Source organism: Moschus berezovskii, chromosome 10, assembly GCF_049115385.1.
Source record: "Moschus berezovskii isolate FMDL1 chromosome 10, NW_MosBer_1.0, whole genome shotgun sequence".
NCBI lineage: Eukaryota > Metazoa > Chordata > Mammalia > Artiodactyla > Moschidae > Moschus > Moschus berezovskii.
In genome coordinates this window covers 63,872,048-63,884,824 of record NC_142469.1, presented here as the reverse complement: position 1 = coordinate 63,884,824, position 12,777 = coordinate 63,872,048, and positions in this window count along the sequence as shown.

Here is a 12,777-nt window from a genome sequence, read left to right as displayed (position 1 = left end):
TCTTCCAATGAGCACGCATCTTTTAATTTCATGGCTACAGTCAACATCTGCAAGGATTTTGGAGCCATCAAAAAACTAAAGTTTGCCACTGTTTCCATTGTTTCCCCATCTATTTGCCATGAACTGATGGGACCAGGTGCCATGATCTTTGTTTTCTGAATGTTGAGTGTTAAACCAACATTTTCAGTCTCCTCTTTCATTTTCATCAAGAGACTCTTTTGTTCTTCTTCGCTTTCTGTCATAAGGGTGGTGCCATCTGCATATCTGATGTTATTGATATTTCTCCTGGCAATCTTAATTCCAGCTGTGCTTCTTCTAGCCCAGCACTCCTCTTGATGTATTCTGCATATAAGTTAAATAAACAGGGTGACATACACAGCCTTGACATACTCCTTTTCCTATTTGGAAACAGTCTGTTGTTCCATGTCCACTCCTAAATGTTGCTTCCTGACCAGCATACAGATTTCTCAAGAGGCAGTTCAAGTGGTCTGGTATTCACATCTCTTTCAGAATTTTCTACAGTTTGTGGTGATCCATGCAGTCAAAGGCTTTGGCATAGTCAATAAAGCCAAAATAGATGTTTTTCTGGAAATTTCTTGCTTATTCAGTGATCCAATGGATGTTGGCAATTTGATCTCTTGTTCCTTTGCCCTTTCTGAAACCAGCTTGAATATCTGGAAGTTCATGATTCATGCACTATTGAAGCCTGGCTTGGAGGATTTTGAACATTACTAGCATGTGAAATGAGTGCAATTGTGTGGTACTTTGAACATTTTTGGCACTGTGCTTATTGAGGATTGGAATGAAAACTGACATTTTCCAGTCCTGTGACCATGCTGAATTTTCCAAATTTGCTGACATATTGAGTGCAGCACTTTCACAACATCATCTTTTAGGATTTGAAATAGCTCAGCTGGAATTCCATCACCTCCACTAGCTTTGTTCATAGTGATGCTTCATAAGGCCCACTTTACTTCACATTCCAGGATGTCTGGCTCTAGGTGACTGTTCATATCATCATGATTATCTGGGTCATGAAGATCTTTTTTTTTTTTTTTATAGTTCTTCTGTGTATTCTTGTCACCTCTTCTTAATATCTACTGCTTCTATTAGGTCCATACCATTTCTGTCCTTTATTGAGTTCATCTTTGCATGAAATGTTCCCTTGGTATCTCTAATTTTCTTGAAGAGACCTTTAGTCTTTCCCATTCTTTGTTTTCCTCTGTTTCTTTGCACTGATCACTGAGGAAGGCTTTCTTATCTCTCCTTGCTATTTTTTGGAACTTTGCATTCAAATGGGTATATTTTTACTTTTCTCCTTTGCTTTTCGTTTCTCTTATTTTCACAGCTATTTGTAAGGCCTCCTCAGACAGCCATTTTTCTTTTTTCCATTTCTTTTTCTTGGGGATGGTCTTGATCCCTGTCTCCTGTACAATGTCATGAACCTCCATCCATAGTTCATCAGGCACTCTATCAGATGTAGTCCCTTAAATCTATTTCTCACTTCCATTGTATAATCTTGAGGGATTTGATTTAGGTCATACACGAGTGGTCTAGTGGTTTTCCCCCTTTCTTCAATTTAAGTCTGAATTTGGCAATGAGAAGTTCATGATCTGAGCCACAGTCAGTTCCTGGGATTGTTTTTGCTAACTGTATAGAGCTTCTCCATCTTTGGCTGCGACGAATATAATCAATCTGATTTCAGTGTTGATGGTCTGGTGATGTCCATGTGTAAAGTCTTCTCTTATGTTGTTGGACAAGGGTGTTTGCTATGATCAGTGCATTCTCTTGGCAGAACTCTATGAACCTTTGCCCCACTTCATTCTGTACTCCAAGGCCAAATTTGCCTGTGAGTCCAGGTGTTTCTTGACTTTTTACTTTTGCATTCCAGTTCCCTATAATGAAAAAGACATTTTTTTTAGGGGTGTTAGTTCTACAAAGTTTTGTGGGTCTTCATAGAACTATTCAACTTCAGCTTCTTCAGCATTACTGATAGGGGCATAGACTCAGATTACCATGATATTGAATGGTTTGCCTTGGAAATGAACAGAGATCATTCTGTCGTTTTTGAGATTGCATCCAAGTACTGAATTTTGGACTCTTTTGTTGACTCTGATGGCTAATCCATTTCTTCTAAAAAATTCTTACCCACAGTAATAGATATAATGGCCATTTGAGTTAATTTCACCTATTCCAGTCCATTTTAGTTTGCTATTTCCTAAAATGTTGATGTTCACTCTTGCCATCTTCTTTTTGACCACTTCCAAGTTGCCTTGATTCATGGAATTAACATTCCAGGTTTCAATGCAATACTGCTCTTTGCAGCACCGGACTTTGCTTCCATCACCAGTCACATCCACAACTGGACGCTGTTTTTGCTTTGGCTCTTTCTCTTCATTCTTTCAAGAGAAGGCAATGGCAACCCACTCCAGTACTCTTGCCTGGAAAATCCCACGGACGGAGGAGTCTGGTGGGCTGCAGTCCATGGGGTCGCTAAGAGTCGGATATGACTGAATGACTTCACTCTCACTTTTCACTTTCATGCATTGGTGAAGGAAATGGCAACCCATCCCAGTGTTCTTGCCTGGAGAATCCCAGGGACAGTGGAACCTGGTGGGCTGCCATCTATGGGATCACACAGAGTCAGACATGACTGAAGTGACTTAGCAGCGTCAGCAGCTTCGTTCTTTCTGGAGTAATTTCTCCATTGATCTCCAGTAGCATATTGGGCACCTACCAACCTGAGGAGTCCATCTTTCAGTGTGCTATCTTTTTGCCTTTTCGTACTGTTCATGAGATTCTCAAAGCAAGAATATTGAAGTGGTTTGCCATTCCCTTCTCCAGTGGACCACATTTTGTCAGAACTGTCCACCATGACCCATCCATCTTGGGTGGCCCTACAGGGCATGGTTCACAGTTTCATTGAGTTATACAGTTCTGTCCACAGAATTCTCCAGGCAAGAAAACTGGAGTTGATAGCCATTCTCTTCTTCAGGGCATGTTACCATTCCAGGGATCAAACCCAGGTCTCCCACATTACAGGCGGATTCTTTACCATCTGAGCCACCAGGGAAGCCCATATACCCTAAATTAGGAATAACCAAATAATTCCCATGCCTGGTGTCCCCTTATTTCTTATAAAGGATGCTTTAAGTTCAGTTATCAATCCACAGGTATGAGGAGCACAGAATTATTTTAGACTTATTATCTCTAAGCTGAAGAAGGCAACTTTAGCACTCAGAGTAGGTCTTATTTCCATATAAGAAAATTCTTGCTTCCTTAAGATTATAAATTTCCAAGTTCATTTTCTTCAGCGTCACTGGGCATACAAATAGTCTGACTATGGTTCCCTACAGCTGTTTCTCATAATAAAACACAATTCAAATATTTCCATATTCAGTGACGTGCTCTTCACAAGGGGAGAATATGGACTTTAGAACGCCAACTCTCATCCCATGAGGTTTGAATTCTTTTGACACCTTTTGTTGATCAATGACATCCCACTATTGTTGGCTCCATATGTCAGCACGTTACAATCCAAGCATACAATTGTGGCTTCTCCCTTCATTTCCTAGTTCACTGTTGAAACAAAAGTGAAATATTGAAAGCTTAGTTATGTAGAAAAAGGAATAAGTAGAGAGTATGAAGTTCAGTAATATGTTTTACAAAGGGAAGCAGAGATAAATTATGGTTTTGTTTAAAAAAAAAAAAACCCTTGATACCTCAGTGCTTCAGTTGCCTCTCTGGAAAATGGCATGGAATTAAATAAACACACTCTTCAAAAAGAAAGAAGAGTTTCATGACTAAAAAAAGGTTTTGGATGGTATAAGCAGAGCCTGTTTAACATCAGAGTCTTGCCAGATTCATCAATGAAAATATGTTAATAATGATTTTAATGTACACTTGAAGTCAAAGTATATATGCCTAAGTAACAATTTAATGTGCAATTCTAAAAGAGGAAACAAATATAAACTCAGAAATGTATGCAAGTCTTTTAAATAGACATCACTTGACCATTAGCTTGTATATTCACAGACAGAGATGTCCAGTGACAACAAGCAGCTTGTGTATCAAATAGCTGGTGTGGTCAAGTGAAAACTATACCCAGTTGAAATTTGGGGAAAATGATTAAACATCTTCTATCTACAGAGAAGACTGAGGGTAAGATGGCTGAAAGCCAGTCAGTCATTCAATCTAATATTGTCAGTGTGTCTAGACTATGCTGTTGGGCGATCTGAATATTGGACATACCTTTGAATTTCTGGTCACAGAGCTGGAAGTGGGGGCTGTGAGTTTTCTAGCTTCTGCTGAAAGTTAGGCATACCTGCCATGTTGCTTTAGCTCGCTTATTTGAGCACTGAAATGGTATGTTCCTAATAGTATAAATTGCTTCCACCTCCCTATGCCTACTTTCTTCCCTCCATCTCAAATATTCTGCAAAAGTTAAGGCCTGCTGCAAGGGTTGGCACCATTGACTGGGCAGACTTCTGTGCCAACATTCACTCTCCTGGGATTCTGTTCAGGAAGCACTGGGCTGAGCAAGCCACGCCAGATAGTTCTGAGAAAACATTCGATGTGTCCAGAGTTTGTCCTCATTTCACCATTTTACTGGCTCTGTCACGTAAAGTATCATTTGACCTCGCTGAACTCAAATTTCATCATCTGTAAAACAAAGATGATAATAGTAACCACCTAATAGAGTTGTGCAGATGAAATAATGTTATGCATATTAAATGCTTGGATCATGTCTGGAAGAGAAGAAGTTTGCAATAAATTGTAGCTAACATCTTCCAACAAAATAAAAAAACCGTACCTCAGCAGTACTCTTACATAGCTTCTTCTTCAGTCCAATGACCCAGGTACATAATGTTTTCATGTTTTGTGCTATGAAATGAGTTGAAAAAGCAAGGACCAGAGTCCTTACCTGACCTCAGGATAGTTACACCAGGGGAATGTTTTTTACAATATTGTTAATTTTTGAACATTTCTTTCCAAAGATGAAACAGGCTTCTCATTTTCTTTCACCAGAAGAAAACATAAGCTAGACTCTGAGCCTGTCTGGCATTTTTTTAAAAGGCATAAACATGTGTTTACTATTGTGTAGAACAGCTGTAATTTGACTGCAGTAGACTAATTCTGATTATGTTTGGTTTATGTCCTTCAAGAGCAGTCACAGAGAATTACTTATTTGCCTTTCTACATCATTTTAAAAATTATCCTCACAAAGTCATTATGTGTGGAAATGTTCCCCTTACTTTTACCTTCATTATTGTTTAGAAAAGCAATTGTATCATTTAACGTGGTTATTGAGTCTATAATCTACCAAATTCATAGAGATGATATTATAATGTCTTGGAATATGCCAAAATTCAGAAGTAATTTAACACTTTGAATCATCATTTCAAAGCTATTTTAGTGCATTTATAAGGATCTACTAATGTTTCTGATGCTATAAATATATAATGTGACAAATATTACTTTAACATTAAAAGAAAATTAAAGAACTTAGTAAATCAGAATGAGTCAATAGAGACTGCTAAGGAAAGAATATATGCAAGAATCATTTTCAGACTTTTTTTTCCCTCTAATATCTTCTCCCTCATTCTTTTCTCCCTTGGATTTTTTTAATCCCTACATCTTTTTATTTCTTTTTTAAAATCCTTAGAGATCAGTAATTTGAAAACAAAAAAAGGTAAGTTGATGCTTTAACAGGGCTTTGAGAACAATTAAAAGATAAATGCAGTTGAGTCATTTGCACTGATGTGGATGAATCTTAAAACTGTTATACAGAGTGAAGTAAGTCAGAAAGAGAAAACAAATATCATATATTAATGCATATATATGGAATCTAGAAAAGTGGCACAGATGAACCTATTTGCAGGGCAGGAATAGAGACACAGAGGTATAAAACAGACTTGGGGACACAGTGAGGAAAGGAGACGGTGGGACAAACTAAGAGAGCAGCACTGACAGATCTACTACCATATGTAAAACAGACAGCTAGTGGGAACATTCTGCATAGCACAGAGAGTTCGGCTCAATGCTCTGTGACAACATAGAGGAATGCGACAGGATGCTGCGGGAAGGAGGCTTAAAAGGGAGGCGACATATGTATACACATGGCTGATTCATGTTGTTGTATAGCAGAAGCTAGCACAACATTTTAAAATAGTTTTACTCCTATTTTTTAAAAACATAAATGTACACAATGTTATTTTGATGACTTTTACGATTATTTTCTATTAGAGAAATACGTTTTCATAAAGAATGCATTGTGTTGGTCAGGCTATGGATGAATTCTGGGTGAACTCCTCGTGAGGAGAGCAGTAAAGAAAAAGAGAGATTGTGGGGTGTATACCACAACTTAGGGTACACAGACTCAATTACAAGGGGATAGAAGATGATGCTGCAATGCTACTCATGAAAGGAAGATTCTTGGGTGGCTTTCAAATTAATATGCCAGACCAGACTTTTTTGGCATAATGAGAACATCTTTTATGTGTCAGAACAGATTTTGATTATAACTAAATAACTGAAAGCTCAGATATGTTGATAAGGTGACCTTTATCATAAAGTTTCAGATTAATTGTCTAAAGTACTTTTAGAGAAGGCAAAAGCTGAATAGGAATAAAGTGAGTCATAGGGCTACCTGACCATATAATTCACATGTTTGTGTCTGAATAAAAGTTGTAATTTCAAATACAAATAAACAATAGTCTACTTAAATGAGATGCTTACATCATAACTTAATGCCTTTTCCCCCTCTACCAAGAATAATCAAGATTACTTTTTGGCCAAGTCAGTCCTTATGCCCACAAATATTTTGCCCAGTAAGAATTTAGGACATTTGGAAACACTCTTGTTAAGATGGCTTATAGCTATCTCAAAGAAAGCACTCTTTCTTTTATTGCTTACTCTTATTTTTATGAAATCACTCTTTTAAACAAAAAGCCATTGTATTTTGCAAAATCCATATAAGCATGAAATCAAAGTGGGTTTATTTGTATATTTTGGTCAGATTTAGAGGACTGCATTCAGTGTTTGGTGCCATATTTACTGCGGGGTGTTTTCAAAGTCTGTGTCCCAGAGACATTGTACTTATGCTCCTTTCAAAGGGTAGGAAATGGTCTTAGAAAACATTTCTATTTTAAAATTTATATACTGAAAACTCCTTTATCTGCCTATGATTTGACTTAGTTTGGTGGGTGATATAGTGAAGAATTTGGCATTGACCTTATAACTTGGGGGAAGGACTATGTCTACAATTCTTTTTTTCATGTCTTCATGTTTCTTTCTACTTAGTATGTGTTTTTCCTCCGACATTCCCAACATCATCTCTCTCCCTTCTCCAAAGTCATTCATTCTTTAAAGTCAAATTCCAATGTCATCTTTTTTCATAAAAACTTAGTAACCTATTTCAGCTATATATTTTTTTAATTATTCACAGGAATTTTGCCATAACTCTCTTAGAGCACATATTACTCTCATATGAGCCATCTGAGTGCCTTCTAAGACTGTAAGATCTCCTTGAAGTGACAGATAATGATCTGGTAACTTGACATGGTAATTCAGTTCAGTTCAGTCGCTCAGTCGTGTCCGACTCTCCGCGACCCCATGAATCACGGCACGCCAGGCCTCCCTGTCCATCACCAACTCCCGGAGTTCACTAAAACTCATGTCCACAGAGTCGGTGATGCCATTCAGCCATCTTATTCTCTGTCGTCCCCTTCTCCTCCTGCCCCCAATCGCTCCCAGCATCAGAGTCTTTTCCAGTAATTCAACTCTTCACATGAGGTGGCCAAAGTATTGGAGTTTCAGCTTTAGCATCAGTCCTTCCAATGAACACCCAGGACTCATATCCTTGAGAATGGACTTATTGGATCTCCTTGCAGTCCAAGGGACTCTAAAGAATCTTCCCCAACACCACAGTACAAAAGCATCAATTCTTCGGCGATCAGGCTTTCTTCACAGTCCAACTCTCACATCCATACATGACCACTGGAAAAACCATAGCCTTGTCTAGACAGATCTTTGTTGGCATAGTAATGTCTCTGCTTTTTAATATGCTATCTAGGTTGGTCATAACTTTCCTTCCAAGGAGTAAGTGTCTTTTAATTTCATGACTGCAATCAGCATCCGCAGTGATTTTGGAGCCCCCCAAAATAAATCTGACACTGTTTCCACTGTTTCCCCATCTATTTCCCATGAAGTGATGGGACCAGATGCCATGATCTTAGTTTTCTGAATGTTGAGCTTCAAGCCAACTTTTTCACTCTCCTCTTTCACTTTCATCAAGAGGCTTTAGTTCCTCTTCACTTTCTGCCATAAGGGTGGTGTCATCTGCATATCTGAGGTTATTGATATTTCTCCCAGCAATCTTGATTCCAGCTTGTGCTTCTTACAGCCCAGCATTCCTCATGATGTACTCTGCATATAAGTTAAATAAGCAGGGTGACAATATACAACCTTGACATACTCCTTTTCCTATTTGGAACCAGTCTGTTGTTTCATGTCCAGTTCTAACTATTGCTTCCTGACCTGCATGCAGGTTTCTCAAGAGGCAGGTCAGGTGGTCTGGTATTCCCATCTCTTTCAGAATTTTCCACAGTTTCTTGTGATCCACACAGTCAAATACTTTGGCATAGTCAACGAAGCAGAAACAGATGTTTTTCTAGAACTCTCTTGCTTTTTCCATGATCCAGCAGATGTTGGCAATTTGATCTCTGGTTCCTCTGCCTTTTCTAAAACATGCTTGAACATCTGGAAGTTCACGGTTCACGTATTGCTGAAGCCTGGATTGGAGAATTTTGAGCATGACTTTACTAGCATTGAGCTATTCAAACCCTGAAAGATGATGCTGTTAAAGTGCTGCACTTAATATGCCAGCAAATTTGGAAAACTCAACAGTGGCCACAGGACTGGAAAAAGTGTCTTCATCCCAATCCCAAAGAAAGGCAATGCCAAAGAATGCTCAAACTACTGCATAATTGCACTCATCTCACATGCTAGTATAGACATGGTAATTACTAAACCAATATGTGATCTAGAGATGTTGCCTGAATATAGCAATTTCCTAATATATAATAATAATAACAAAAACTAATTGCATGCATGCATACATATCTGCTGGATAGTTATTTACTTTGGTCACTGCAACTGATAAAATTACTAATTGCCACTATTTGGTCATTTTATTCATACTAATATGAATAGTTTGCATAATGATTAAGTTATGCAAAGGACAAACATGATTAATGATAAAATCCAGTCTTGCCAAGTTACTGAACATCAGAAAGATGGTGCCAAACAACCTATGACAACTAAACAGTCATCAAGAAGAACCTTATGCTATGGGGCCTGACCCAAAATTTGCAAAGGTTTCACATAAATAGAAGTGGAAAAAGTAAAACAAAAAAGAATGCATGTGAAATTCACTCAGTCATGTCTGACTCTTTGCAACCCCTATACAGCCCATGGAATTCTCCAGGCCAGAATTCTGGAGTGGATAGCCATTCTTCTCTCCAGGAGATCTTCCAAAACCAGGGATCAAACCCAGGTCTCCCATACTGCAGGTGGATTCTTTACCATTTGCGCCACCAGGGAAGCATGTGATGTACCAGAATTTTTAAAATTAATACTCGTACACAACCATACTTATTGAGAGTTATGAATCGAGGAAAATCCACTTTAAGCTTACATAAAACTTTGGAAATAACTCAAGTCTTCACCAATTACATTGAAATGAGATACTGAAATTCCTTCTTTGGACATAGTCTCTCATTGCTACAACAATAGTTTAATCATATATAGTCACAGAATATAATTTTATTTCTGTGGGTAAATGGCAACCAACTCCAGTATGCTTGTATGGGAAATCCCATGGACAGATGAGTCTGGTGGGCTACAGTCCATGGGGCCGCAAGAGTCAAGCATGACTGAACACACATGAGCACACACACACACACACACACACACACACACACGGGGCTACCTCTTTAATCCATTCTCCATTTTTACCAAGTATTCAAAGAAAATACCAGACCATAATGAGATAATGTTAATGAAAGTATATGATGCAAGAATACAAGAACTATAATTCTGATAGTTATCTGAAGTCACAGAGTTGTATCAATTCTGTAACACACAGAAGCTGAAATGCTGAGAATGTTTCATGTTACCAACAGAAAATAGGAAAATGGAAACCAGCATCCATACTTCCTCTACATCATCTGTACTCAATAATCCTGACACAAATTCTTATTTTATTTTTTCCTTATGACAAATATACTTAAGTAATTGGATGTTTCCATCTTATGGAACTGGGGATTTTACTCATACTGAAATTCACAATAATGGATTTTCATATGGAACTGTGTATTCCTCAAGTTCACCAGGATAAAAATCTTGCTTTTACTACTTCAAGCTTTGTAATGGAAGACCAAATCTTGCTATTACATAATGTACAGTACTTAGTTTATGAGCATTTATCAGATTATAAGGAAAATTTATTTACCACAAATATGATGATGGTTCCTTTGAAAAGAAGTACATTATTTTAAAGTTGAATCATGATGGATATGAATATTTATAAAGAATATCTGAAGTAATATACTGAGTGCCTAGAGGATATATTGCATATAAATACATATTCAGAGAATAATTTTTGTACTCTGTGGATTTCATATCTAATATTCTTAATTTATCTCTTGACATGTAAGCAAACTTAGAATATCCCTTTATCCTGGATAGCACATTTGCCACACTGTCTCAAAACTGTATTAACTATTTATACTACTGAAGTGAGGAATTAATAAACAATAAAGAATATAAAGCTTATCTTTGTAGTTGTTTTGTAACTTTATATTTTTCATTACACATTGAATCATAAAAACTCAACAGAATAGGAAATAGAAACCTACTGCAGTATTCTTGCTTGGAAAATTTCATGGACAGTGAGCTGGGCAGGCTACAGTCCATGGAATTGGCAAAGAGTCAGACACAATTGAGTACACACACACACAAACATTCAAAATCATATTACAGAATTATTGGGATGAAAGTACATTTAAAAGTCATCTAGTCCAGTGAGTTATAACTTTATTTTACCAAGAGAACTCTTTTTTGGCAAATAGCATTGTATATGGAACCCCAAAATTTGAAACAGATACAAAGTGTAGCAGCTCTGGTTTAAGAGAGGTATTCTTGGCCTCATCCCCTGAAGCAGAGCTCTGAGGTCCCTCAAACCACAGTTTGAAGACCACTGATTTGAGTAATTTGCCCAATTGACTCGAGACTTTCTAAAACATTTTTTGCTAGATAATCATAGAGTCACTTCTGTAATACTTCCAGGGACAGGATACATTTTCTGGAAATGTATCAGTCATCATGAAATAATAGTATCCCCTATATTAAACCTCTAAATAACATTTCCCATTATCTAATTCTTATTCTCTTTGATGATTATTTTATATAATAACCCTTCAGACATTTGAAGACAATACGGATCTATATCAATCTGGGCAAAAATAAACTTGTCTAAAAGTGTTTACATTTCCCATCTAGGAGAATGAAATACATACTGGCCTCTGCTTTGATCTCCTTGCCCTTTGGCTGTAGTCATCAAAAAAAAAAAAAAGGGATCATATAATGAAATCTAGATGACGTTTGGGTTCTGATTAAAGCAGTCCCTAAAAAATATAAGGAGTCTAATATTTTCAAGACCTTGGGATCAGGCAGCTTTCAAAATTCAGTCTCAAAGCAAAGGGGACTATAATAAGCAATTAGACAATATAGATGAAAATAGTTTGGGAAATAGAAAATAGATTCAAAGCTGAAACCTTAGGCTGAAGGCAAAGAACATTTTATAGAAGATTTTATCTCATATGCAGGGAATGCACTAATTAAATATGATAAATGTTTATGTGTTTCACCTACTCTGAGAGCCATCAATCTAACTATAGGAGCTTAATGGAATCTTCCAGGTCCATATTGCTATCAATAGCTATACTTGTCATTAATTTATTAATATTTGGGATAGTAATGCTGACATTTGAATTCCCAATCCAATATTTTTCCATTGTTTTTTTCAATCTGCAGTAGCTACATTGCTGCAAGTTGAATACTACCCATTTATCTCCTTCTGGCCCTCACTTCTTATGGATTTTTCAATCAGTTTAGCAGGTTCAAGTTCTGTTCTATTTATTTTCCATTATGCCATCATTGTTTTTCTCAGGAAGTGGTGTTGGAAGTTTGGGGAGCTAGATTTTTCAATGTTTAAGAATGAGTAAACAGAAAAAAAAAAGTCAACAAGAAAAAACCCAGGAGCATTACGGTTACTGAGAGACACTGGGACACAGGAATACAAACAAAGCACAGAGGAGGGTGCAGAAAAGCACCCTCATCATTGGTGTTACCATCAATATCACATGAATAAACATTATGGAGTGCCTACATCTGCCTGGTTTGGCTCCAACACTTTGATGTATGACACCTAAAGCAATTATTTAGTATTTTATATATAAATAAATAAGTGAAAAGTTCAGTGTTACATAATTAGTAAGTGTTAAAGCCAAGATTTGAAAATAAACAGTCTGACTTTGGAAGTCAACCTTCTTATTAAATAACTTCACGGACATATATTAATAATTTATACAATTCAATTCAGAGAACTACACTATTTTCTTGCCTACAGCTGGATGAGTCTGGACATATGAAAACACTTGTGATATCATCACCATTATCAAGGAAAAAGACATATCCAACATCTCCTAAAGTTTC